General features: G+C 42.1%; 1 protein-coding gene across 1 annotated transcript in view; it reads right to left on the reverse strand.

Annotated features, from left to right (window-relative positions):
* The window catches only part of sipa1l3 (signal-induced proliferation-associated 1 like 3), a 66903-nt gene that overhangs the window by 32993 nt on the left and 6336 nt on the right, over positions 1 to 27574 (reverse strand). The window contains exon 2 of the mRNA XM_034603522.1: positions 1175 to 1258. The gene's annotated coding sequence lies outside the window, so the exon portion shown is untranslated. The remainder of the gene's footprint in view (positions 1 to 1174; positions 1259 to 27574) is intronic.

Here is a 27574-nt window from a genome sequence, read left to right on the forward strand (position 1 = left end):
AACTGCCTGTTTGTCTGTCAAGCTGCCGTCCCATGACACTGACACAGCTCGGGAGGAGGAGGATGACGAGGAGGAAGACCAGAGGTTGGGGTGAAAAGAGCAAGACTCATTAAGCATGCGCGAACACACACAGTCAGAAACCCGCATAACAAGTACTATGATTTGCATCCAGTTGGAGGATTATAAATTGCAGCCCACATCACAGTTCATTATCATTGTTATTCACTCGTTTATCTGCGAGAGACAAATCAGAAGACTGGCGTCTGAGCTTTAAAGGAAAAACAGAGGGAAGGAGATGAGTATCTAAATGTTCAGATACTGCAGTGATTCCATAAGATTTCCCTGGTGGTCTTACGTTTCCTGAAATAATCCAGTTCATCGTCCAAGACTTTTACTTTGAATTTCTCACAGGTGGAGGAGGGCAGAAGTCAACGTGCCGGGAGCTCCAGCTCAAGGGCATCTAAAGAGGGTAGAGACTCGCCAGCAGCGGTGTCATAAAGCCCACATGTTTATTTGAACGATGGCCTTTCTTACATTAAGCAGATGTACTGAATAATATGAACAAATTATCCTTAACGGTGCTTCTACAAGTAGTTTCAGAGATGAAAAATGTATTAATATATATGTTTTCCTAAACTTGGACTGTTGTTTGGAGAAGAAAACAAGAAATTTGATAAAGTCACCTTGGGCTCAAAGACACTGTGGTGGGCTGTTTACATGTTTTTATACCTAATCATTAATTGATTAGTTAAGAAAATAATCAGGTTGTTGTTAAAGAAATCAATATGATATGAGTATTTATGGCTAATTCAGCTAAAAACAATCAACTAATACACTCTGAGGTGTAACAGCTTCCACTCAAGCTAATTTAATTACAGTTTAAACTTGTTTCTTGATTGTTTGTTTGGGCAATTATTTGTTGGATAATACAAACAAAAAATTTCCATCACACATTCTGGAACTGGAATAATAATAACATAATAACTGACGGTAAATTACCCAACACAACCAACACAACCCACAACAAATGTCAGGTTTGAAGTCAGCTAATTGTTAGACTATGATTAATCTATCCCACTAAACTGTACAACTAAAATATACAATGGTCTGATGAGGGATTAAATTGCACACCTTCAAAAACACAGACACACAACACAGTAGGTGTAAACATTACCTTGTTCTGCCTTCAGCTGCAGGTGAAACGGGTGTGGTGAGGTCTGACGTCACAATGCAGGAAGAGGAAGCCCCGTGTTTTACTCTGTAGAAAAACGGATGTAGAAATGAAGTTTAGTGCTTTTCGGTGCTCTACACAGTTCAGCTCAAACTCTGGAGTTAATTTTCACAGTTATTAAAATAACTAAATGTTTTTTGCTTTGCATGTGTTATGAGTTTCGCTTGATGCATAACAGACACACGACAGACAGACTACATATGTCATATTGACGTTTTTATGGTATTTCTCATAATCTGTGAGTGGCAGTTATAATTGAGGACATGCTTGTATGTGTGTTGCAGCAGAGCAGCTGTAATCAGTTCCACGCTCGTCAGATCATCGACACGCGCACGCACACGCACACACACACACACACACACACACACACACACACACACACACACACACACACACCTATTGTTTAAGAGGAGTCTGTACAAAGATGCCTGGGGTGGTCTATCTGTACTGTAAACACATTTGCATACACACACACACTGGTTTGCACACAAACAGAGCTAAAAAACACCACTGTGACCTCTGCAAAAACATATGTGGTTTTAATATCAGCTCAAATACTGAACCAGAAGTAATGTGCATTAAAAAAAAAACAGCTGAACTGCTACAGATGGAACAAATGACTGTGCCCCTGACTGTTTGTCTCCATCGACCTATGTCCCCATCATCATCTGTCCACCTTTTAGCTCTTTCTCATACAAAGATAGATGGATAGATGAATGGAAATATAGAAAAAAGAGGCAAAGTGAAGGAGGCTGTGCATTGTGATTAGAGGTCGGGGGCCTGTGAACAGGGGGGAGGGCTCCTCAAGTACAAGTAGGACATAAAGAGCGGGTGAAGTGGGGCCAGAGGAGGGGGCTGGTGGGAATCAGCACACATAATGTCCTGAGGGGGAGGCCCATTACTGTCTGAAAAATGCATTTCTAATCAATACCGATCAATCAGGGTCCACTTATCCTGCCACGGCAAGCTTAATAACACTGTCCTTAACAGAGGGGTGGGAGCAGGGGTGGACAAGGGTCAGTGATTGTGTGTGATTGTCTATTTTCTACAGAAAGGCGTCAGCTCTTAACAAAGCCGGCATTATCATCATGGATTTAAGGCTCACGCTTCAATCTACTGCTCTGAAAATGAAATTAAACAGTAAGTGAAAACTTCCCAACAGTGGCATAGTGGAGTTCCCACCACAGACCTGCAGGGCCCCAGACCTTTCTGTCTGTGAGCAGCCACAGTCTGCAGCCGTTATCACATACACTCAAGGACACGCATATACAAGTGAGATCAAATTCCAAGTTACACCTACAGCCACATCTATTAGTCTTGTTGTTGACAGAAAGTTCATCTGCAATGATTTTGGTTGTATAATCTGCAGATGAATCAATAATGAAAACAATCATTAGTTATAGCCCTACTCACAAATTGACATTTGGAGTGATTTGAATAAAAACCCTTGTATGGTACTGCTTATCTTGAGATGAATTTAAACTAGCAGGATGTACATTTTATGTAAATAGAATATTTCATATGTCTCCAAGTTTGGTTCAGTTCCAAGTACATTAAATCTAGTTGTAAGCAGATATAAGGAAATTTAAATGTTTATTAATGTAAAGTATTTGTGGAACAATTATAACTATTCCTATATCTTCCATTTTCTTACCATATAGTGAATCATTATTTGTCGATACATCAGCCTCCACTTATAGGTGCCATATAATACATTTATAAAAAATTGCACATGGTTCAGACTGTTATAAACCATTTATTAAATGCCATTGAGCTGCTTATATATCTAAATGCAGGGACTTCAAGTAAAGTGTTACCTTTGTGTTTTTACCTCAAATTGGATCAAACAAAAAATAACTATTTAAGCCGGTGACAAACTTTAATGCACACTGGCTTCATCACATAATGTCATTTCAACTGATGTCCATTGCAGATAATGCACGTGCTATTCAGGAGCCTGATGCATCAGGCTCCAGTCAGTATGGCATCAACAGATTTCTACATAAGTCAGCCGATACCTGAATCACAAGTCGCAGCCACACATGACATTAGTGATGTGGTCAGATGGTCAACAGCAGCAGTGAAGCGACTCACAGACGGTAAACCGCACACACACAAAACTACAGCCTCACAAACTGCCACCTTGTTGAATCATCACCTCAGTGACAAAAACTCAGCTTTAAATGTTTAGTGTGAGGATCAGAGCGCTGGTTTCTGTGGTATTGCAGCAATTCCTGAAGTACCTGAGCTGGTTTTTTTGTCTCAACCAGTTTCTTTGGCAACATTGGCAGAAAGGCAGTGGATCTGTAATAGTAGGAACAACCTGTACAGTCCTCTGGGTCTGATAAAGCAAATGTGTCAAAAGACCCTGCAGAGGATGAAGACAAACGGCCTCTGCGGCTGCAGAAACACCACATCCACCACATCAGTGAACCTTCACTCGGACCAGTGAAATGTGGAGATGAGACGTCCACACCTCTGCCTGTTGGAAAGCCACGGATAAGATTGACAGATTGGTCATTGCACGCGCCAACTGTGACATGGACACTACGCCTCTGTCTTTCAGTTTCGTCTCATCCTAAACAATAGGTGTCGTGAGAAAAATACAACCACAACAGAAGAACGCTTCTGGCACCGGCTTGTTTTCTCCAGGAGCACCGCTTGTGGCTTGTGCAAGCTTCTTTGCCTTGACAAACCAGGTGCATTCTTGTCATTATCAGCAGTCTCTGCAATCGCTCTCTATGAGCCATCTGGGAATCTTTATGCCATTGATGACATTAATGGGGGGTCATAACGATGTATGTAGAGAAGAACCTGTTCACAGACTCTTGCCTCCAGCTCAGTGTTGCGCTAAATGCACTGCATTCACAAAGTTAAAACAGTTGGGAGGCGTGTGACCAGCCCAAACTATGCTGCGCACTAGAAAAATATAACATAACTGTGTAGGGACAGGAAGCTTGAGACTGGGGCTTTGGTGATGTCTGTTGTGGATTTTTAGAAGTAGAGTATTAACTTTCACAGAGCCACGACAGAGTTGGCATATTCCCTCTGTGTGCACATACTGTATACTGTACAGTGGAACCACGAGTTCAGCATAAATAATTCTATAAATAAATATATTAATCTGCTGTCTCATTACAGTAGAAGGGCTCACACCGTTGATGGGATAAAAAGAAAGTCCATGTGTGAGTCTGCAGACGTGTCACGGCCTTCACCATTACTGGTATTATGGTGTGATTAAGATGGGATTACTGTCACAAGTCAGATGCAGGAATATCTCAGAGCATTTACTGTGTCAGAGCTCAGCCTTGAAGTTTCCCTTCACACTGTGAGTTGAAAAGCAGCAGGAGGAGGAAAAGACGATCACGATATCTGTGCAGCCTCAGACTGATGCTCCTCTGCTTTCAGGTCTGGACCTCAAGTGAATGCAGCATGAAGTCAAAGCAACAACCTCACAGAAGCTTCAAATATTTAGCCAGTTATTACAGTTTTGAAAATGAATGAGACTTTCATGAGTTCATCTGTTGGTATCAAAGGACACATATTATGTTAATTACCTTTCTCTCTTTCCTCTAGTGTGTTATATCATTTTTTTGTGTATGTTAAAGTTCTGCAGTGTTAAAAAGCCACAGCAATGGGAGCTCCTCTCCCCCATAGAAACACTGTTTCTAAAACACACGTCAGTAGTCCAACTGATAGTTCCACGGAATCACGATGTCATGTGACATCACAATGGCAGACAACTTGCATAATGCATGCTTGTCTAACATGCCCCGAAAACCAAGCCAAGTAAAGTGAGAGAGGAGGCCGACATTTCCTAAACACGCTGGAAGCGGCTGATGAATCACTAGTGTGGGACACCTGACCAATCAGAGCAGACTGGGCTTTATGAGGAGGGGGGGTCTTAAAGAGACAGAAGCTAAAACCTAGTATTTCCGACAGAAGCTGAAAAGAGGAGCTGCAGCAATGGACAGCATGAGGAAAGTGATGTGTTTTCTGAACATTAGAGCATGAAAACCTTTTTAAAGTAATAATCTAAATTAAAAATATGAACCCGAATATACCAGAGTATGATATGTCTCCTTTAAAGCTTCTTAATTTTCCCTTATCATATCAATTAACCTTTAAAGCAATTATATGTCTGGAGAGCGTAATGAATACACATGCTGCAGGAGAGGGAGGGAACCCCCTGCACTGAGGGGTGGGCAGCCCCATTCCCACTCCAACACACAGGGGTGGGGACTGACACACTTTCATCCCTTTCACATCTCAGTCACTCCTCACGCCCCTCAGTCCCCCCCTGTGATTCTCGCCGCCTCATCTTATACGAAATGAAACAAAGCAACGATTATGCGCATGGAAAAATAGAAAAGGGAAAAAAGACCCTGGTTTGCTCCATTTGTTCCTCACAAGTGAACGACACGTGGCTCTGTCCAGCTGCGAAGATCTTCATTTAGATGAAATCAGGATGTAGTGGGAGTGTCGCATGAGGGAAAAGCGACAGAGAAGCAGCAGAGTGAAACCAGACAGTGTGCTCTACAAGTAGCACTGTGCGTTGTGAATAAATCAAGCTCTGATCGATAAGCAGCTGATCAATACGAGTGGGATGTTATTCTAAAAATGAGATTGATGATGAGCAGAGTTCAGTGATCCAGTATGAATCTGCAGAGTAAGCACGCACAGTTTGCATTATATGACCAAACACTATATTATTACTGCTGTCCAACAAGTCAACAATAATATCATCAGAACTGTTTCGTGCTGTGATTACAGATTAAAGACTTTTCCACATTCATACTGACCAAATCCTTCAGTTCTTTCCAGCAGTATATAAACATAATGGTATGCTTAATCAATCATTAAACATGACTTAGACCTGGATATGAATAAAATCGACCAATTCAAAAAATAGCTAATTTATTATTTACGGTAATGGTACTGGAGAATTTTCGGTTTTCTAGTTAATGCTTGAATTAGATACAAAAACATTTAAGCAACATTACAGGCTACAAAAAAAACCCACAAGGCTTTTGTTAATTAAATTAAAGCCATTTTAATCCCTTTAATTGCTGTTTTAATGGAAACTCAGATCAGTACTTAATGAGGCCTGCAGATACCCTCTTATTTAGTCCAATGGTCATTTTTAGAAAGAACCATTTAGTACTTAGATTTATTTTAGATATTGTTATCTAAAAACTAATATTTCAAATTATTTCCAGATAAGAAACAGATGATTGCACTGTGTTAATGATATTCCAACCTGAGCTTCCTTGACACAAACCAAAAACAATTACACTGAAAAATCATATACTTCTTAATTTTATAAGAATTAAAGTCCACTGGCTTTGTTCTTTAACTCTGGGCAACATAAGGGGAAAATACAGTGATGAAGTCATATGCAATACACAGAGCTCCTTCCACCTAAACCACTTGGAAATGCTGCTCTAGCTGTTTGATCGCTATGCTGGCGCTGGTTGCCATGGGAACGAGAAGGTGCACCAACAAGAAGATGTATGATGTAGGCGGTGGGCCGCAGGCAATCAGGACACACAACCTGAGAGTGGTGTGGTACATAATATCACACAGCAGCACAGTAAATCCACATTACATGACCAACAGTTGGTCACTCTGCAGCAGCACTGTGATATCACTGCAGCACACAACTCGCACTGCATGTGCTTTACTGCACTGACTGAAACTTCAAGCTCCCTAAAAAGGTGCCGCAGTGGATTATTGTATTTCTTTATTTGACTTTTCTGTCTGTGAAATGTTCTCCGTTCTCCCCCTGTGGTTACATCAGTCTCCCCTCACTCCGTCTCTGCAGGGCTACTCGCGACCACATGCCACGCGAGCATCAAAGCTAAAGTCTGAATGGGCTCTAAACTCCTCACAGACATGAAAAAGCTTAGGACTGTAAAAGTGCTCTCATCAGCAGACTTCCAGCATCTGTTACTTGTTTTTGTTTCCATAGCGTTTACTCCAGTCGAGCAAATTCTTTGCATTTTCTATAGATGGTCATCTCAGACACTATCTGTGCTGAATTAAGCAGCCATATGCCCGGATCCAGGGCAGCTGTAAGAAGAGGCTTTTCAATTATATTCTGCAGAGTTTGAACCGAGTGACAGAGTAAGTACAAAGGATTAGCACAGGAGTTAAAAGGGTGAAGTTTACTGTACAGCTGGAACTTTATTGGCGAGGCCACCACAAATAAAACCTTAGACCTTCCTAAATAACAACTTCACAAGTATCTGAGAAGAGCTGCTCAGTCTGACAGTGTAGATGAACATGTCCTGGTTCATACATTTGGGTTTTTGAAAGTATCTGTTCTAGAATACTAAAGCTGCAGCGGGTAGGAAATCAAGATACAATTTGAAATCTGCAATTAATTTTGCAATAATCTTCATAAAATTTTTTAATAATTGATGTCTTTTCAAATGTGAGGATCTGGTACTTTTCTTCATCATACATTATAGTAAAGTGAAGATTGTTAAATTTTGGGCAGCTGGTCAGATAATAAACACTTAAAGATGCTGCTCTGCTCTGTGGGAAATTAAAACCGGTATTTCTTTACATTTTCATTTAAACAAAACGTTGTATCAATTAATGACAAAACAAATTAAGTTATTTGCAGCCCTAACAAACACAAAATGTGCCCTAATAAAAAACCTTCAATCTCTAGCTGAGTCATTGACAGCTGCTGTAAAAAAGACAATGAGTTCTTAGAGTCTCCATGTTTACGACATATCACATATGAAAAACTGAATTAGTCACAACAAAGACATTTTCTTCATCTGGCTCATGAAGGCACATCCCCTGGCGTCAGGTGGCTGGAGGCACGTATACGATTACATCTACATTTTGTCAGCTAGCTGCTACCTGTTGCAGCTATACTGGAGAACAGGCCCACATTATGTCGTGCAAACTGCATTCCTGTGCGGTGACATGCAGGTCTGACACAAGAGCAGCTGAAAGGAACACATCGGCTTCACTGATTCTTTAAACCAAACAGAGACCAGAGGGCACATTCGTGACAAGACTAACATGTGTTTCTCTGATGTGAAGGGGACAGCCTGCAGATGAGTGAGGTGGAAATCAACATTTAAACAATGAGGTTTAAAACCTATAGAAATTCAATGATGAAGATTCACTCAATCCAGCAAGTAAAGAATCTTAAACTATACAAAAATAAAGTTTATGTTACAGATGTTCCGCTGACGGCTCTCAATGCAAAAACATATGGAGCATGAGAACTTAAGGAAACAAAGCTACATGCCCTCAGCCAAGCTATTGGTCTCTTCTCCTATGGGTGTGTATTTGTGTGCTCGCTCAGCAGCAGATCCTCGGGGTGACTTACACCGTCACAGCTGTTGCGGCTCCCACAGAGACATCTCAGGGGAGAGCAGCGGGCTACTGCTGCTCCACACTGATTAATCCAAGGCTGTGCACAGGGACCATTGAGGAAAAAACACACACACACACACACACACACACACACACACACACACACACACACACACACACACACACACACACACACACACACACACACACACACACACACACACGCATTCAGAGCTGCATGTTAACTCCAGCAGTTAAGAGATGACATAGTTGAATAGCTTATAGTATAAATAATTCAGTAATGATTATCTTCTATTGTCTCAGGGTTTTGGTGCAACTTTGTGCGTTTTTACTTGTGTTTTCATTTCAGAATCATCTATCATTATATGTTAAACATTTATTAGTTTTCTTTCCTTAAACGGAAACGACTGTGCTACTGCCTGTGTGTTACCTTCATGTTGACTCAAAATAAAAGATTTTAACTCACTGTTGCTCACATCACTGGTGAATCAAATCGAAACCATCCAAATTCTGACTCCTCGTCACTATTCTAGACAAGGAACTAATAATAAACTGGTTTAAGTTTTTCCCTGTAGAAGGATGACCTCTCTACCTGAACACTGCATCATGGGCATGGGCGGAAAACACAGTCTTGGCTGCGGTGATTAATCACAACATACAGAAATATAAAAAAAGGGAAGAAAAAAAACCAACAATCATGCCTTGTACAGAGACGGCTGTGTAAACACGCCTGCCGTTGCACTATATCAGTGACACATGCTTTTATAATTGGGAATAACGTTGGATTCCTGTTTGCTCACCTGTCAAGAAGATGACAGCTCTGTAGGCAGACTGTGAGAGGGAACTCAACTAGTAAATACATCTGTCATATTCAATCTGTCCTACACAATAGTGATTAGCAGGCAGTTCCCCCTTTATGCTCAACAAGTGCAGTCTGGCAGCATGAGAGAGAAACAACAGATTAGCAATTTGTGCTCCTGTTTCCAAACACTCACCACTAAGTAAGAGGACTGAACAGCAGAGACAGATTTTCTCAAATTAGCCTAAAATATTTTGACCGTTTCTGAAGCAGGGGGCTGTAATGCGGTTTCACTCTGAGGTCAGCTACAATGCGCCCAAGAAAAATCCGCCAGCTGATGGTTATTAAGGGGTTAGTAAATCACTGGTCAATTATTATAATCTTTCACAAATCCTATAAATACACGCACACAAAAAAAACAATGAAAATCAAGTCATCAAAACAGCGCAGATCATTTTACTGCCTGCGGGTAACAAATCCATTGCAACAAGCATATTTAGTGTTGAGTCTCAATAGTTGTTTTTCCACATTCAAAGCATTGAATGCTAATATAATATTTTAGTTAGTGAGCTTTAGTTGTGCTGTTTGGAAATTTTATTTCATCTTGGGACAGTTCCAGTTTTAGGGTTCACTTCCAGCAAAAAGGTGAATTGACCAAAAATGTAAATGTGTTTTGCTAATTTCAGACTTTATTATTTACAGACAATGATCTTCAGTGGCTTTGTTTCGTAAAGACATTAAACATTAAGATATTTAAGATGTTTTGTTTATTATGTACTGCTTTATTGTAGAGGTTTGTAAATTACTAAAAATAATCCACTTTCTGGAAATTGTCCTGGAAAGAAGTGTGTAAGTTGGCACTTTAGTTAGAGGGGAAATAGAGCCCCCGAACCCAACAGGCATTCTGCTTTTTATGTCCAAACCCGATCCGAAGCCAATGCAGTTTATGTGAGCTTTGTGAGTTTGTGTTTCATATCCTTGACACGTATGGTTGTTGCTTTTTTCACCTTAATACAGACAGTGAAAAAGCAAGCCTTACTTACGGGAATGACTTGAACAAGAATATCATTTCAAAATATTTGACCAAACAAGCCAGGCTTGGTTCAGGTCAGGTATCCAGACGCTGCTCTGGTCACTGCACTGAACAGCTTAACATGAAAATTTACATTTTTTAGAAGAATTCATTAAGAAATAACAGACCCATAAATTAAAGCATTACCATTGATTTTGTTACTTATAAATAGGACTAACAAAATGTATATATTCCTCAAAGAAATGGAAAATACATTGTTTCTGTTCTCGGGTATTATTCTACAATATTACCTTCACGTAGAGGAAGCGGGGGCAGGAGTGCGTGGATGTATAGGCTAAGTGTGTTGTGCGAGCTGCAGGTTATTTCAAGGTTCTTCCTGTAACCAAATCAGGGCAGTGACAGACTAATGAGGCTAAATGATGATGAGGCTTCAGGAAGAGACGGCCTCCAGCAGGGAGAAGAGAGGATGTGTCAAACAGCTGGGAGAGAGTCTGGACTTTCTTCCGGAAGCTTTACATTTATAGAAACACATTATCTGGCAGAAAAGAGCTGCTCTCATTATCGACAATGTCCAGCAGGAGCCATGGTTGGAGTTGCAGTGCGATAGAAAATCTCTTAAGTCATGTACTGATGATGATGTGATGATTATTGATCCCCAAAGAGGAAATTCCCTCCTTCATGGGGAGGTCAAAGGACAAGACTAACAGCTTGGTTTCATGTCCTTGAAGTACATCTCTGAGAAATATATACTGAGCTGCTGCCGTCTACTGACATAAACAGATGTAGGCTCTCACCCAACAGCCGCCCCCCTATCCGAGTCCCAGCCAAGCAACAGTCCTGGGAGTCCATCTCGCTACTTCCAGTGACCGGATCAGAAAGGGTCAAACACGGGGTAAGCTTCAATCAAAAAATTCCTAAAGCACATTCCTCCCCGCACCTCACTTAAAACAGATTATTTAATCAGTGAGGGCAAATAAATGAGCCAAAAAGGGTATTTAAGGCTAAGAACGGGATCTGGCAACATTTAGGATTACTGAAGAGGAAAAAACAGATCTCTACAAGTCAGTGTTTCTTGACTTCACACAAGAAACAACTGATAACTGATCATGCTGTATTGATCTGTCACAATCTAGTCTGGGAAATTGAGTGCGGACATTTTTAGGAGTTTGCCTTTCACACAGCAGGAGATTGTCAGGGTCAGGCACCGTCCCAGCACCAAGAAAATGTCCAGAACATTCAGGTGTGTGGCGGAGCATGCAGGAGGCAGGACATGACGACACTGTGGAAATCAATTTGTTTCAGTTTACAGCACATTGACACGGTTGCCCCTTATTGTCAAAAGCTCTCAAACCTTGCTGTCATTCCAAATTGACATTTTCATCGGGTGCTCCAATAATATATCCCTCGGTCGAATCCAGACAGGGAGCTTTTGTCACAATCTTTTAACTGTGGTCTGTAGGAAATTATAACACACACTTTAACCATTTTTTTTTTTTATTTAGAGACAAAACAATGTATCCAAAAATTACTGCTTAACCAATAATTAAAAAAAAGTAAGTTACTTGAAGCCCTAATCTGATAATTAAAAAAGTTACTTTAACAGTTTTCCAGCATCGTGTTTGATTCTCATGTCAGCGTCACTTAAACCATGCTGTTAAACTTGACTGAGAGCATAATGTCATCCTTGCTCAGCTAAAGCTTTTAAGCACGCTGGCGATGACAGTGCCTTGAGTGACATTCCCATCAGTTTAATTTTTTACACAGCTGACAGTGCTGTCTTTTCTGCAACCTTCTCTCCATGATGCATCAACATGGAGTGAGTGAGTGAGTCTCTGTGCGTGCGTGCGTATGTGTGTGTGTGTGTGTGTGTTGTGTAGAGAGTTAAATCAGACAAAGAAGGCCTCTGACACAAATCCATCCCGTCTTTCTATCTCTTTCTCTTTTTTCTCTTTTTCTGACTTCTCTCCTGAATGGTGCCATTGAGAGGCATTGAAAGAAGAGGCAGTTAGGACCTTATTCTATGAGCTCCCAACGGAATAAATGAGCTCTCAGACTCAAACCTGACTGCAGTGGATCATTTTTCCTTCAGTCATTGTCTCTCCAGAGTTAGAGGACTCTTTCAGACCCGGTCAAGGTTTGTACCAGGCTAAAAAAACAACTCACAACATTTGAAAATCATGATACTAACATTCATGATCTATGACTAGGTCCATTGCTTCAAAAACTACAACTGCAGCTGCCTCCACTTAGCATTTGCTTAGCTGTGCGGCCTAGATAAGCTCAGCTGGTGGAGAGAGTGTGGCAGGGTGGAGAGATAGCGGTCAGAGATAGAGATAATAGTGCCCGGCGGTTCCCTCTGTGAAATGATGGACTCCTTTGGGGTTTTGTGCTCAGACAGTATGTACTCTGACTGGATTTGTACCACAGTCTGTGGTTAGGTCAACACAAAGTGTGGGAAAGGCACGGCATAATGCGAGTGAAATACTGTAAGGTCAAATTAATCTCAGAGCGAGAGAATGGGTTTAACCGCTGGAGAATTTTGGAGATTAGTCAGTGCAGTTTCTCCTCCTGCAACAGCAGGATAGAAAGAAAGGAAGGATAGTTTTCCGGTTTATTTTTTGCATCATATATGCAACACCTGACAACACAGAACCCCACAGCTGAAGAGAAACTAAGTATAGCTGCATTGCACACAGAAAAACCTCCCAAAAAGAATGTAAACCAGTACCTCTGCATAAGCATTCAAATGCAGGACATCAAGTTTTTGCAAAAAATCCCTAATATACCTCTCCATGTTTCCTCCTCTCATCATGATGAGATCATAATGAGATAAGATGCTGCAGCTCATTGCCAAATATCTGGAGTCTGGATCTGACCGAGGTAGTACAGGGGGTGCTGGGTTGTGAAACTTGTATAAACGTGGCACCACTGCTCCTGGGTGCATGTGTTTTTGACTGTCTGCAGGAATGAGTGTTAGCTTGGAGGGATAACTTGGATTTTAGAGATGTTACGTGAAACGTCGCTGTCACTTTGAACATCCTGTCCTACCCTATTCAAACATCTGACAAAATTCTAAGCTCTGTTCAGCCATAGTGGCCACATTGTAAAAGATGGGGGTCACATTTCCCAGTCCCCCCTTCCTAGCATTAATGTATTAAAATGTTCAGCCAAACATAATATGAGGTCTCAGCAGGCACATTTAGCCAAATGGGGGAAAAAATCCAAATCCATCCCTGACAACGGAGTCTGATTCATTCTAACAGCACATGAACACAGGTGCCATCATGTAAATGTGGGACAACCATAAACGAAAAGCTGAACTGCCAGTGAGCAGAACAACTTGATCTGAACAGCAGAACTCCATCACGTGGTGGAAACACTGACCATAAATAACAGCTGACATTAGGCTTATACACTCTGGTCGTTACAGGCAGTCGCTGTAATGTGGAGAAACTGCCTGATTGTAGAGGAAAGGATTGTAAAAATCTGTACTTAAAAGTGATGCTCTTGAGAAATTGCATTTATTAAACACCATTCACCTCAGGCTGATGGCACCAACCGCCCCCAACCCTCCAGCCTAGGTGATCCTGATCCAGACCCCTTCGATCCACAGCAGGGACTCTTTCTTGACAGAGGCAGCTGAGCAGCAGTGGCAGCAGGCTAAGAGCTGCTAGAGGAAATTAAAAACACATCTACCACTCCCTTGTTCCTCCCTTTTCCTCCTTCTCCTCTTGAGTGAGGCCAAATGCTGGTACCTCCTGGTAAAGTCTGTGTACTAAGTTTCAAACCTCTTTCAATATTTATTGCCACAGTGCCCGAGTCCCTGCGAGAAAGAGCTGTGATTGTGCCGTCTCTGTGTCTGACTGATAAGAAACCTACTGTGCACAACTGCTCGACCCCAAACTAGACAAATGAGACTTCAAAAGAGTCAGAAGAACCCAAAACCTATTTATAATGGCCTGAGTCACGTCTCCTCTCTCTGCTCCTGTGGTCAGGTTGGTTAGAAATTTATGGGATCAGTTTGTTTGACATTGAGAAAAGGTGGGGGTGCGGTACACTTAGAAATGTTGAGCACGAAATACAGGCAAGGAACATGGAATATACAAGGAGGAGGAATGCATCGGGGAACCCCACAAATATGATCCCGTGTTTTCACAGCCACTCAAGCAAAGTCTGAGTGGCTGAGTGAAGTTTGCCGTGGTCGGAAATTTGGTGATTCGAGTGCTTTCAAACTCACACAACTCATGTAGAAATATTTAGTTCAGTTATTATATAGACAAAATGCTGCTGTTCTTTGAAACATGAACTTATTTTTAGACACAAATTTAATTTGTCCCCAGTTACATGTCTGTCATTGTTCTGCGAATAGGCCAATATGTAATGGTGTGGACTGTGGACTTCATCGAGTCTCACATTGTGTCAATGTCATCTTTTCCTAACCGAATCAATCAGTAGTGAGTGAAGTGCTTGTCTTGCCAACATATATTTATCCAATTTATACAAGTATTGTACTTACAGTGTAGTTTTCAAGAATGCAGGATCGGTCATCAAAATATGACACAAAACCTAAATAAAGTAGGTAAAATGTACTACTTCTATACCAACAACAACATGAACGTACAGCTTAGAAGTTAAGGCATGAACAATAGTGATCCAATGATAAAATAACAGTGACAGAGACCAGCCTGTGTCTGTGTGTGTGTGTGTGTGTGTGTGTGTGTTTAAAAAAAGGTATATATTGGAAACTCAGCGGTGCATTGGAGCTGACTTGGACTACACATTGAGGCTACTGTGGCTAAGGAGATACCAAACGGAGACCACAAGAACTGAGATTGGTTCTCTTTCTATTTTATTAATAAATAATACATATGTCTTTGTGGTTTCAGTTTCAGAGTGACAAAGTCACGAGAGAGTAACTGATCATGGCATCAACCTCAAAATACTTTAGAAAGCTAATCTCACAGCAGTTTTGTTTTTTTTGCTTGTCCATCCATGCCCCTCACTCTTGAGAAGCAGTTGCATGTAAACACGTTGAAACAGCCCAAACCCACAACCCCCAAACAAAGCCGTCGGTTGCTGGGACTCAACTGGCCAAACAGGAAATACAACTCCATTGCTGCAGCATGCACGACACAGCGAGGATGACTTTGAACAAACCAGGCAATCGAGTTTTCTACAGCATGAGTCACTGCACACCTCCACAGACAAAGAGTAGCAATTCCTTTTTATTTTTCAGCCATAACAACAACATGTTGGCCTAAAAACACACACACAATAACCGTCTGCCTTAAAACAAACAGAAACTGTCAGACAACTTTACTTTTATAAATGTCAAGTCATCTTTTTTCTGCAAGTAAAAACACACTGGGCGAAAAGCTGAAACTCGAGAGATATTTTCACGCTGTAACTTGAGTTGGAACTTGGACGGGGTGGGAAATGTTCAGCGACTGGGGTGGTACTGCTCCCTTCAAAGCCTCTGTGGAAGGTCTTGTTAATGAGACGAGCCTGTCGCTTTATGTGCCACATGTTTTGCAGAAACACACAAACTTTTAGCCTCAGTCCACACCTTTCTGCTCATTAGTTTCTCTATCTTATCTTCTATGTCTCGCTCCAGTTTTTTTGGCAGGCGCCTCCTCGTCTGCTGTCTATCTATTCCTCACATGATTTATTTTGTGTCATCCTGGCCGCTCTCCCCACCTGTGTATTACTGTTCATTACACTCTCTCTCTCTCTCTCTCCCCCTGCCAGATGGACAGAGCTGAGGGGGTGACAAACAGCAGAGCGTCCAGTTCTCACTGGGAGGCCGGTGTCCAAGCTGTTTGGTGATGGCATATCACAACAGCAGCATACAAACAGGTTTGCACAGCTATCCTATTAAGACTTTGCATTTACTTCAATTCATCGTGGACTGCCTAACAATAAACTTAAACCTAACCATAAACTTAAACCTTGACCAATTCATGCCTAACTATAACGTTAACCTAACCACAATTCAAATCTTACCCTTACCGAGGATCTCAGACATGAAATATTGCCTCATTAGGCCCGGGCTTTGGTCCCAATGAGGTCAACTGGTCCTAACAAGGTCAGTGTTTATGCTGGAAAAGGTCCTAAAGACGTAATAAAAATGAGTATGCACACTAACAAAGTATGCTCGAGCATCTAATGAAGCTTCTGCAGCAGCCACCCACAAACCACTTAGTTCTGTGGTTTTGCTCTGATGCTTTTTATAAACACAGACCTGGAGAACATGGGGAACAGGTGTCACACACACTCACTGTCAGTTGTTGGAGGTGTAACACTGACTGAAGAGAAACTCTACTCTTCTGTGTCTGTCTGTCTGTCTGTCCAGATCATTCCCTCCAACACATTTGCAAGACCATTGTAGTGTGTTCTCCTGCCAGTGGCTATAGTCACTCACAGAGGCAAATATTGACTGAGGGCTGGCTTAGGTCCTCCTCTTTGCTCAAACACATCACCTTGGACTTGAGCTCAAAATGCAGAGTACACAAAGCCACATTGTGAACAATTTTGTTCCTCCTTTCTATTGAAAAATTGCTTATTGTTCCACATTTGAGGAACAGTGATTAAGAGGGTGATTAGTTTGAACAAGTTGTAATTTCTGATAAACTACCGCTGGCTTTTCTCTAAATTGACTCATGCAGTATTGCAATATGGGATCTTTTGATGTGTAAAATGTGACCTTTACCAAGGAAGCTAAACCAAAACTGTTGAGAATTTCATGAAAAGATGAACATGTCATCCATCTTTATATATACACACACTATGGTATGAACGCTCAGTGAACACTCATGCTCTAGTGCAGGGAGGGCTGATGTTAAATCCAGGTCTGTCTGTACTGACAAATGTATGTTTGTCATGGAAATCTGCACAGCTAAAACTGTATCTACCAATATTATGCACGTGCCTGCTGAGGACGGTTAAAACATAATGGAAGTTGTAATGGTCCACAGACCCACCAATGCGGTGAGTCAACATGTTTGTGAGAGAGACAGTGTGAAAGAGACAGAGAGAATGAAAGAGGGGGGGCTGTACACAGTTCTACAGTGAAACTATGGCACAAAACACAAAGGCAGAAATCTTTTATGTTATTATGAGAAGTTATAATAGAACTGTCTAAATAATCAATGGGAAACATTGCAAAAAGCTACAGATTTTAACATTTAGGATCTACAGGGCTGCAACTAAAAACTATTTTCAATATCAAGTAATGTGAAGATGGTTTTCTCTCTATTATCTAAATGACTCAATTCATTAATCAATTAATATTTTCAGTTGACTGGTTAAAGGATTAATAATTATAACTAATTATCTGACAGATGATCTTTTTTCAAATTATTGTCATCAAGAAAAACAATCTACTTTTGGGGATCTGCTCGAGGTATGGATAGAGTTATGAACAGAGGTTTGCACAGAGGTATAGTTAGAGGAATGGACAGAGGTACAGACAGAGGTACAGACAGAGGTATGAACAGAGTGACCGCCACAGTGTGCCCAGATGGTTAAAAGTCTTTCTGCTTGGCCCCTCCCTCCCACTACACTGTCCTCAACTGAGCCATCTGTTAAATCAACTAGACTGTGCCAGGCCAGGCCAGACCAGGCCAGGCCAGGCCCTGCCCTACAGCCACACAGCACAGCCGCTTCTTCTGAGATGCAGAGCGTTAGTTTTGGATGTAATTTACATTCCCTCTTTCAAACTGTCTTCCTTGCATAAACAAGAACCTGGCGTGCATGAACCTACATGATAATGCACTTAACATCCAATTCATGAGATGTGATTAGATGAGAAAAGTTTGTTCATGCAAAGTGCTTAATTCCACTGTGTTTATGGGTGATATAAATAAATAAAATAAATAAACTCTGACCTGTAGAAACAGGTCAGAGTTTCTACAAAGTTGTACAAAGGACAATTGTACAACGGATGCTGTGGTAATTCCACAGATAATGTGATCTTGGGGGAACAAAGATCTTTTATAACATGGGACCAAGTCTTCATGGCTGCCCAAACGGATGAGAGCATATGTGCAGTGACACATTACATACCACTGTACTGTAGGATGCTTTTTAAAGCACACTATACTTCTGTTTTGTTTAGCAGCTTGAACGTGGCCAAAACCTGCATAGAAATGCATGGTCTCTTTTAGATAACTCATTGTATATCATCAGTGTGCTTTCTTTCTCCTTGTTAAGCTTATATCTGATACCCTTATAAAAAGCCCAATTTATTCACCATCCCCACCCAGCACTCCCCTCCACTCGCTCTTCAGACAGCTCTCCCTTTCAGGGCTAGAATCAGCTTTTGTTAATTATAAATCTCACTCTGTCTTCTTCCCCCAACAGACATGAGGGGGTGGGGAGTACTCAAAGCAAAAGCAGTAGATGAGGAAGGATATTTTAAAAACTAAGAGGAGAAAAAAAAAACATTGATTTAAAGGAGGTCTGATGGAGGAATGACAAACATGAGATGGGACACAGAGAGGAGGGAGCTTGTTTTGGGGTAAGAGGGATAAAATAAGAACCGGGTAGCATCTGAGGAAGCGTAGCTGACCCCGATTCTGCCATGACTCTGCTCTGCTTGAAGGAGGGGGGAGTCCTGACGCAAACCTACAGTGACAGCGCTGCTGCTCCAACAACACAACCCCACCACTGAATCAGCCTTCATTTGCTCCTGCTCCACCCTCCTCCTCCTCATTCTGTACTTCCACTTGCACAAAAGAGGGAACTTCCAAATGTTGCGTGGATATCGGCCGAGATGTGAATGCACAGTATTTGCATATAAAACTCAAGAACATACAACCACACTAGAAGCGTTGTGGATAATTCGGCTTCATTAATAGCATGTCTACATTTGTCAGCGTAACCCATCCACGCATGTAAAAAAAAAAAAAAAGGGGGGGGGGGGGGGGGGGGGGCTGCACATAAAGAATGTCAGGAACGTGGCGTTATGAGCCTGTTTTATTAAGAGAGGCAGCCCAGCATTGTGTGGAGAAAAGGCATGTGATCCTGGCAGTAAACTGGGAGAGGATGGACTCGCTGGAACTCAAAGTGGACTGTAGTCAGCCCCCTCGGGCAGAGGCCAACCCGACGCAAACCAGTCTAGAGGGGGGCAAATAAACATGCCTGCCTGCCTGCGAGTGCTGGAAGGGCCAAGAGAGAGGATCACTTCAAACCACAGCAGAGGAACTTCACGGGTGTGTTTATGACCAGGAAACTGCCTGTCAACTCACAAACACAACTCTTACTGACTTCCTGCAAAGATGTGCCAGTCCATGCTCATATGCGTCCACTTATAAGACAAATAAAAACAACATGCTGATATGAAGAATTAAAAATTGTGGAGGGAGGTTGAAAAAAACTCACAGATAACATTTCTAAGCAGTAAGACAAGAGAGCAGCCGCAAGCAACAAACTATCAGCTCACTCTGGGAAGAGGATTAAAAGCACTAAGCTCACCGTTTTGGCAGGAGACCCTGGGATGGTGTTTTAAGTGGGTTAAAGCACACCCCAAGTCTCATAATCGCCCCGGCCTCCTCCTCCTCCTCACCCTCCTCCTCCCTCCTCCTTCTGTCTGCCAACACCAGCCGAGGGGAGATTTCAGATCCAACAGAATACTTGGAGATGCCAAGTTCAAGGGAGTTGGATTAAATGGAAAAGACGTGCACCAAAACGTGAACATGCAACTTCGTCTGGACTTGACCATGCATCGAGGTTAATATGGAGGAAACAGCATAAACAGAGTCTTTCTTGCCCTGATGAGGATGGTCATCTTTTACTGGGGTCTGCTACTCTTCCTCTCACACCCGCTGTAATGTGCGTTTCCACCTCCAAACATAACCATTTTCCAAAAGAAAACTTTCCATCTCACTCTTTTTATGAATGTGTGTGAGCTGAACTACAGAATAATACATCTGGAGTCCACACTGAATCACTCGCTGACACTTGTAATCACACATACAAACACATACATGCCCCCCCCCCCCTTCTTTTCACACAACCTCACCAGCCAGACACAGTGGTAACATGAGTCTCTGGTAAAACTGTAGAAGTGCAGCACGGCTCCACTACAGCACAGTCCTGGGCCCCAGAGGGACTAGGCTCTGTTTGCCTGCCGGACTTTGACTAGTGAGCGCAAACAGAGTACAGTCAGTCCATTGAGACTGAGCTGAAACACAGAGCTGCAGAGAGCGCTGTACAAACTGATGCTGTGAGAACAGAGAAACACAGAGTGCAGCCAAAGAGCGGGGGAATCAAACCAGAGCAAATAGCACTGGAAGTAAGCCTCAAAGGTAACTGTATGTTTGTTAAAATACAGGCATATGTGCTCAGTGTAAAAAATTTAACAGTGTCCCTATCCACACATTATGAGTGCTGAATCAGCATTTGAAGAACTCCCTCAAAAAGGTGTTTGGGATTTGTTTATATTTCTGATCACAATGTTGGGGTAAGTTGCTAAGGAAACTAATCCGCCACATGTAAATTGAATGGACTTTAACAATGTCTCTGATTGCCAGAAGCTTGATCCTTCTAAAGTGGGAAAATTAAGCAACACCCACCATTGCTTATTGGAAGAGATGTAATGTAGTTTTTTCTTGTTTTAGAAGGTAAGAATCTTCTTCTGCTATTCTCCACGTACAGATAAAAGATGATAAAGTTTGTCATGATGTCATACTACAATAATTTTTAAAATTTTAGAGGGAATTTGTTTATCAATGTATGGTTGTGGAGATGTTCTTCAGTTTCTTATTTTCTGTATTTTGTATTTTCCAAGATATTTTTCGGGGCGTAAAATGGAAAGAGAAAATGGGGGAAGACACGCAGCCAGGTCCAAAGGGCCAGGTCCAAACTGGAGGCTACTGCAGGACTAAAGCCTCCGTATTCCGGGGTGCCTGCTAGCTCACCTGTTAGCGTGGGTGCTTTTTAAGACGAAAATCTGCAGTGAAGTCTGGAAAAAAGAAATGCATGTATATGTTTTTCTCTCACACACACACACACACACACACACACACACACACACACACACACACACACACACACACACACACACACACACACACACACACACACACACACACACACACACACACACACACACACACACACACACACACACACACACACACAATTCTCCAAAATGATGGGGCAGGTGGTAAGCACTGGTGAACGCTATTCAGAAGAAATTATAAAGAAGGACTTGTCTGGACTGAAGAGGATTACAGGAGCAAGGTGTGGTTCCTTTTTACTCACAGTAGCATTGTGGTTGTGTGGAGACAAGTTCTGTGAAGACCCTCCCTTCAGAATCCAGGTCAACCTCAACTTAAAACCGGTTTCCCATATGGTTTTAATGCTTAAGTAGCAGTGATAATTTATGTATGCTTGTTGGTTTTCAGGTTGCAGTATCAATCATAGCGGGGAGGTGAGGGAGAGTTTCACATATAGACAGAGATCTCAGCCCCTGAAAACTATCTCAGGCATCTGGACCGACAGCAGCATCTCTGCAGTGGCATTCTGCCAGTGATGACAGCCGAGTGGAAGGTGTGTCTGCTCCAAACGGCCTCAAATCAAACTCCAACAGAGGGACTGTACCACCAGATCACCATTATCACTTCACTAAAACTTGGCTGAGGGCACAGGAGAAAAGATGGTGTCAAGGCCTGCACGGCTGTCACTTCGCATATCCCTCACCCTACAATCCAGAGTTATCACTGTCCGGGCCTAAAACTAGTGCAGAGCGCTGTCACAACAAGCTAAATCTGTCCAGAAGTCCTCTGCTTTTCTCTCTGTGTTTAATTTAAAGCGTGGTGTGAGTCTAGGGTGTGGTTCGAAAGCCATACATGCACTCGCACACGCATGTGCACCCACACTGAGCGGCACATGTGCTCACAAAAGCACACTGGCTTACTTGTCTTCCAGGTGCAGACAGCTGTCGTGTGGAGTGAAAACATTTGACTAATGATAAGCAGTTTAGAGGGAGGAAATGGGAGAGAAGGGGAGCGAATAAATTAATCATTTGACATTTTAGGGAAATATGCATATTGACTTTTGCTGAGAGTCAGATGAGAAGATCAATATCTCAGTGTGTGTGTGTGTGTGTGTGTGTGTGTGTGTGTGTGTGTGTGTGTGTGTGTGTGTGTGTGTGTGTGTGTGTGTGTGTGTGTGTGTGTGTGTATTAGCTATGGAAATAGAGCCAAGAATGGATCAGGTTAGCTTAGCATGAAGCACTGAAAAGGGCTAGCCCTGCTCAAGGAAATTAGTATGCTCAGGAGACGAGATTTAAACATGCTGGTAGGTGGATTTTGTTGCCTTTGGACAAAGCTGTTTCCTCTGCGTTTGTATGCTAAGCTAAAGTATCCACCTGCTGGATCCACATTCATTCAACACTTTCATTCACTATTTCCCAAAACGTTGAACAATTCCTTTATAAACTGTGAAGGGCGGGGGGAAAAAAATCCCCACAGCCTCCAGGCTCCCCGTGGGGCTGCCAACATTCCTGTCAAAGTCAGACGTGGGAACCACTGGAAAAACAGCCCTCTGTAGACAACTGTTGATGTGAGTGTGTACATGCACGTTGGTAAGGAGAAAAAAAAGAGCGTCTGCAGTAGGTTCAAGGCCGAAATGTGCCTAATGGATGCAGCCGTGTGTGTGTGTTGAGGTGCTGAGAGCAGTGACAGAGTTCATGTCTGGGAGAGTGAAGGGAGCAGAGAGGTTGCCTAAGTGCATGTCTGAGACAGAGGAAGAGAGAGGAGGGTGTTGTTGGTGTTTGAGTGCCTTTAGGCGACAAAGTGGGTCAAGCGGGTTTCAACCAGAGGCGGGATGATAGCAGTGACCTTCAGCAAACACACGAGCAGTCACCTGGTAGCTGAAGCGGAGACAAAATGTCCACTGTCCTTCTTCTCTCTTGTTGTAAACATTTTCTTGTTGCACGTCTTATTGCATGGCTCATTTATGCTCAACATCAGAAATACATGGCAGAACTTGCAAGTTGGACCACTACGTTATACAATACACCTCCTTTTACTCAACTCTAGCTTGACAACCATGCCATAGTAAAGGACGCATGGAATTACCTGGGCAGTGATGGTTAAATTTTTTGAAACACATATCTCTTTTCGTATATGTAAAGGCAACATAAATTAGTCTTTTATCGTACTCATCACAGCTCGAGGAGATCTGCTCCCTGTACACACCATCTCCAGAGACAACACCACAACAGACTGTGTATTTCCTCCAAAGATTCACACACAATACACCCTCGCTCCCACTCCGAGGCTCTCACCTCTCTGGGGGGATTATATCACATTCACGCACTTTTTTTCGTCACTCGCTTCCACTGTGTTTGTTCGCCTCCTTTGTCTTTCCTTCTTTGGGTTATCCTTATTATTTCTCAGGTAAAGTCATCTGCCACACTAAACCAGAAAGTTAACTAATCAGCGCGCGGCTCAGAGGTCAATGGGGAAAAGAGAAGGCAGAAAAGGGAGGACAAATCAGGGAGGTAAAAGAGAAGGAGGAAGCGCAAGGGCTGGCTTTCATCTACCAACAGACCTCCCTTTTAGTCTCTCCCTGTTTCTAACCTCCTCTCCCTCCTCCCCTGTTAGGCTTTTTCTCTCCATCTGACTTATCAGCCCATCCGTCTCCTCCTCTCCCACGATGATAACAGCCTCTGCTGTTGTGTAGAGCAACACCCAAACTTCTGTCACTTCCTTCTCCCCTCAGCCACTCTCTGGCCCGCTCCTATGGGACAGTTAACAATGCTGTTACTGTTGCACACACTGGAGCCACGAAACACACACACGCAGACACACACAAAAGGTGGATTGGGAAACGGCTGTTTTTACAACAAATAATTACACACTGATAACTGACGTGACAGTGGTTAGTTTCACTACAGATTCCTGCTCCTTAAAATTGTGTGCATCAACCGGCAAAATGCTGCATTGGCCATTTGTGCAAACTCAAATATAACTTCAGCTTAATTCCGCCTCATGGAAGCTGCGAAGAGGGATATGATTAAATCACTGATAATTGTTCACAGTTGTCTAATTCTTTCCTTACAGCATTATGGACCACTGTGCATTGTTGTTTCATTAAGACTTCCTTCAGACCCATGGATCAATAACTTATAATCAGTAAGTGATCCTTTTCTTTTCAACATTAACTGAAACGACACAGGCCCACCCATTTTATTTGTTTGGTCTCAATGTTGAATCAGAGACGTAAGCTTTGTTATCTGATGCCAATCTCAGCACAGGAAACAAACTATGACACACATACGCATGCACACACGTACAAACACGCTGACAACAAACTATGTTTTGGTTTTAAAACGCATCACTGTTGCTACGTTTACACCTGCTAATGCCGAGTTTTCATGTGACTAAAACAGAGAACTTTAAAAATGCTGTGGTTCCTATTTTAGTTTGAAAACTCTGAGGCTGTGTTTTAGTCTGAACAGACAGAGACAGAGACATTTGGAAAAGATGACACATTGACCCGCATTCACTTCCTGATTGGTTCTTCTCAGTCAGGACCGGTCATGACTCGACTACTGTGGGGATTGTATTCCTTTTAAAACACTGATTTGAAACTAAAACCTATTCATATAGGAGTAGGAGATGTGGAGATGCATTTTAATGCCAGGTGTGAACTGATGTGCATAAATATGTCAACTTGTGATCAGATCAACCAACACATATGTTCATGCCAGGTTTGAGTCTTATGGAGCAGACCTAACATATCATTTGCACTCTCCTGCTTCAGCAACAGCACAAACACATTAGCATACGCCAGAGTCTCTCTTTGCAGACTACACCACATGTGCTTGTGTGGAAACAACCCACTAAATAGCCTCCATCCCAGTATCGAATCTGATTTGGAAATGAGGAGGGGGAAAAAAATGCACGTTTTGATACAGTACCCTAAAAAACTGGGCCGAGAGGCATTCGTGGAATGACCACATGCTAGACTCAATTAGCATTAAAACAATGGCTCCATAGTAAGCAGTCATAGTCCAAGATGTGAGCTGTGAAGAGGCAGAGTTAGGGAGAGACCATATGTACGCATGCTTCTCTACACACATACCACAAAATGATGGGAAAGAAAGAAACACTGACTTTTGATGTAGTTTCATGAAACATTTCACGTCCAGACAAAAGAAAAAAGTAAGCGAAAACATCTTTAAAACTCACCCATTCACCCCCTCACTCGTAACCACACACACAAGGCTGTGTATGTGTGTGCTTAGCTGTCTGACAGTGTTTTAAAAAGGACATGCAGGTCAGTAAAAACAAAACATCTTGGAAGACAGAGGAGGGAGGAATCACGCAAATCCATCAACACCTTTCCTGATGGCGTTTGGTGTTACACCCTTTCTCACACTTTTTCCCAGAGTGCATTTGGAGGTAGCAGGCAGAGATGAGCTAATCTTTAACTATTCCAACAATGAATGGGAAAAGAAAAGACAAGTGATATCAACTGCATGGCTCGAGCCAAACTGCTACATTTTTCTGAGCTTAGAAGGAATGTTTCAACTCGTGTTCTGTGTGGTCATTCGTCTCCGTGACTGATCTGGGCAGTGCGTAAGGCCACTTTTCTCCCTGATGTCTAATGTCTGATTCATAGCAACACTCATCTCCACCACACACCCGCATCCTACTCAGTACTCACTCACGTCCTGCCCTAGCTTGACCTCCAACGGGCAGCGCAGAGAGAGCCGACAATAGCCTTCAAATAAAACACAGATGGAATTTCACATAGGGTGACGGGGGGTTACAAAGATGCTTTTACTGCTTTACAGAAAGAAACAAGAATGTGGTCGTACACTCGCATGTCTTTTACAATGTAGCACTGACTCACTGCTCAGATGTTGGGAGCCAATTATTCTAACCTTTTGTTGATCTAGTGATTCAGGACTCTCGCTGAGATAAAGGGCTTTTAAACTTGCTCATTCACATTAAATGTTATTGATCACTTATTTAAAACATGCTGACATCCCTCAAACATCCCAAATTATTAATGATGATTGTTTAGTTGATATAAATTAATCTACAACTATTTTCAAATTTGAGTTTAGTCATTAATGAAGGTTATTCTTAAGATTATTCAGTAGTTCCAGTGTTTCTAATGAGAACATTAAGCTGTGTTTCTTTGTTTCATAAGAAACAAACTATAAACAAATGACTAATTAATGAAAAATGCCACAGTCACATTTACGGGATCATTGCGACAAAATAACATACAAATTACAAATGCAGCTAATGATGATCATTACAGATAAATTTGCTTATTACTTTTACAATTAATCTGTCAGTTTTTTAGTCTGTAAAATTAAAAATAAAAAGTGGTGAAAAAATGCCCATTGCAATTTCTCAGGATCCAAGGTCTTGTTTTGTCTGCCGAACACTTCAAACTCTAAAACATTCAAATTACAATCATATAAAAAGACGCCAATCTTTTCACTTGAAAAGAATGGAAACAGAAGGGTTATGGTGCTTTGTAATTATATTCTACGATGCAGCTCAGACCAAATCAGGCATGGCCAGTGAGCTTATGACTTGACAGGTGTGTGATGGTCAAGCTCATGTGCAAGTTGGCGCGTGACGTTAATTCACTCCTCCTCGCTGCATAAAAACAGATGGATACAGAATCAGCTGTTTCTAAATCCCGTCATGCAGGATTTCGTCTTTCCAGAACATTTCTGCCATGACAGAGCTCTTTGTGAAAAAGCATGCGCGCGCATGCGCACGTACACACACACACGTACACACGTACACACACACACACACACACACACACACACACACACACACACACACACACACACACACACACACACACACACACACACACACACACACACACACACACACACACACACACACACACACACACACACAACCTTGGGTGTTGGGCCTCAGTTAAGGATAGATATGAAGCAGGTGTAACAACAGGCGCTTCCACTTAAAGCATTAGACAAACTCAACTCCCAGGACACAAGAAACAAGAGGGAAGAATGATACAGACATTACAGAGAAAGGTGGCGGCTTCCCCTGTCAGCTCATGACAATTCATGTTAATGGATGTGTATCTGAATGCTTTGGAAGTCTCTAAAACAAAGCCTTTTCCCAAGAGATCT

This window comes from Hippoglossus hippoglossus, chromosome 13 (assembly GCF_009819705.1).
Source record: "Hippoglossus hippoglossus isolate fHipHip1 chromosome 13, fHipHip1.pri, whole genome shotgun sequence".
Lineage (NCBI taxonomy): Eukaryota > Metazoa > Chordata > Actinopteri > Pleuronectiformes > Pleuronectidae > Hippoglossus > Hippoglossus hippoglossus.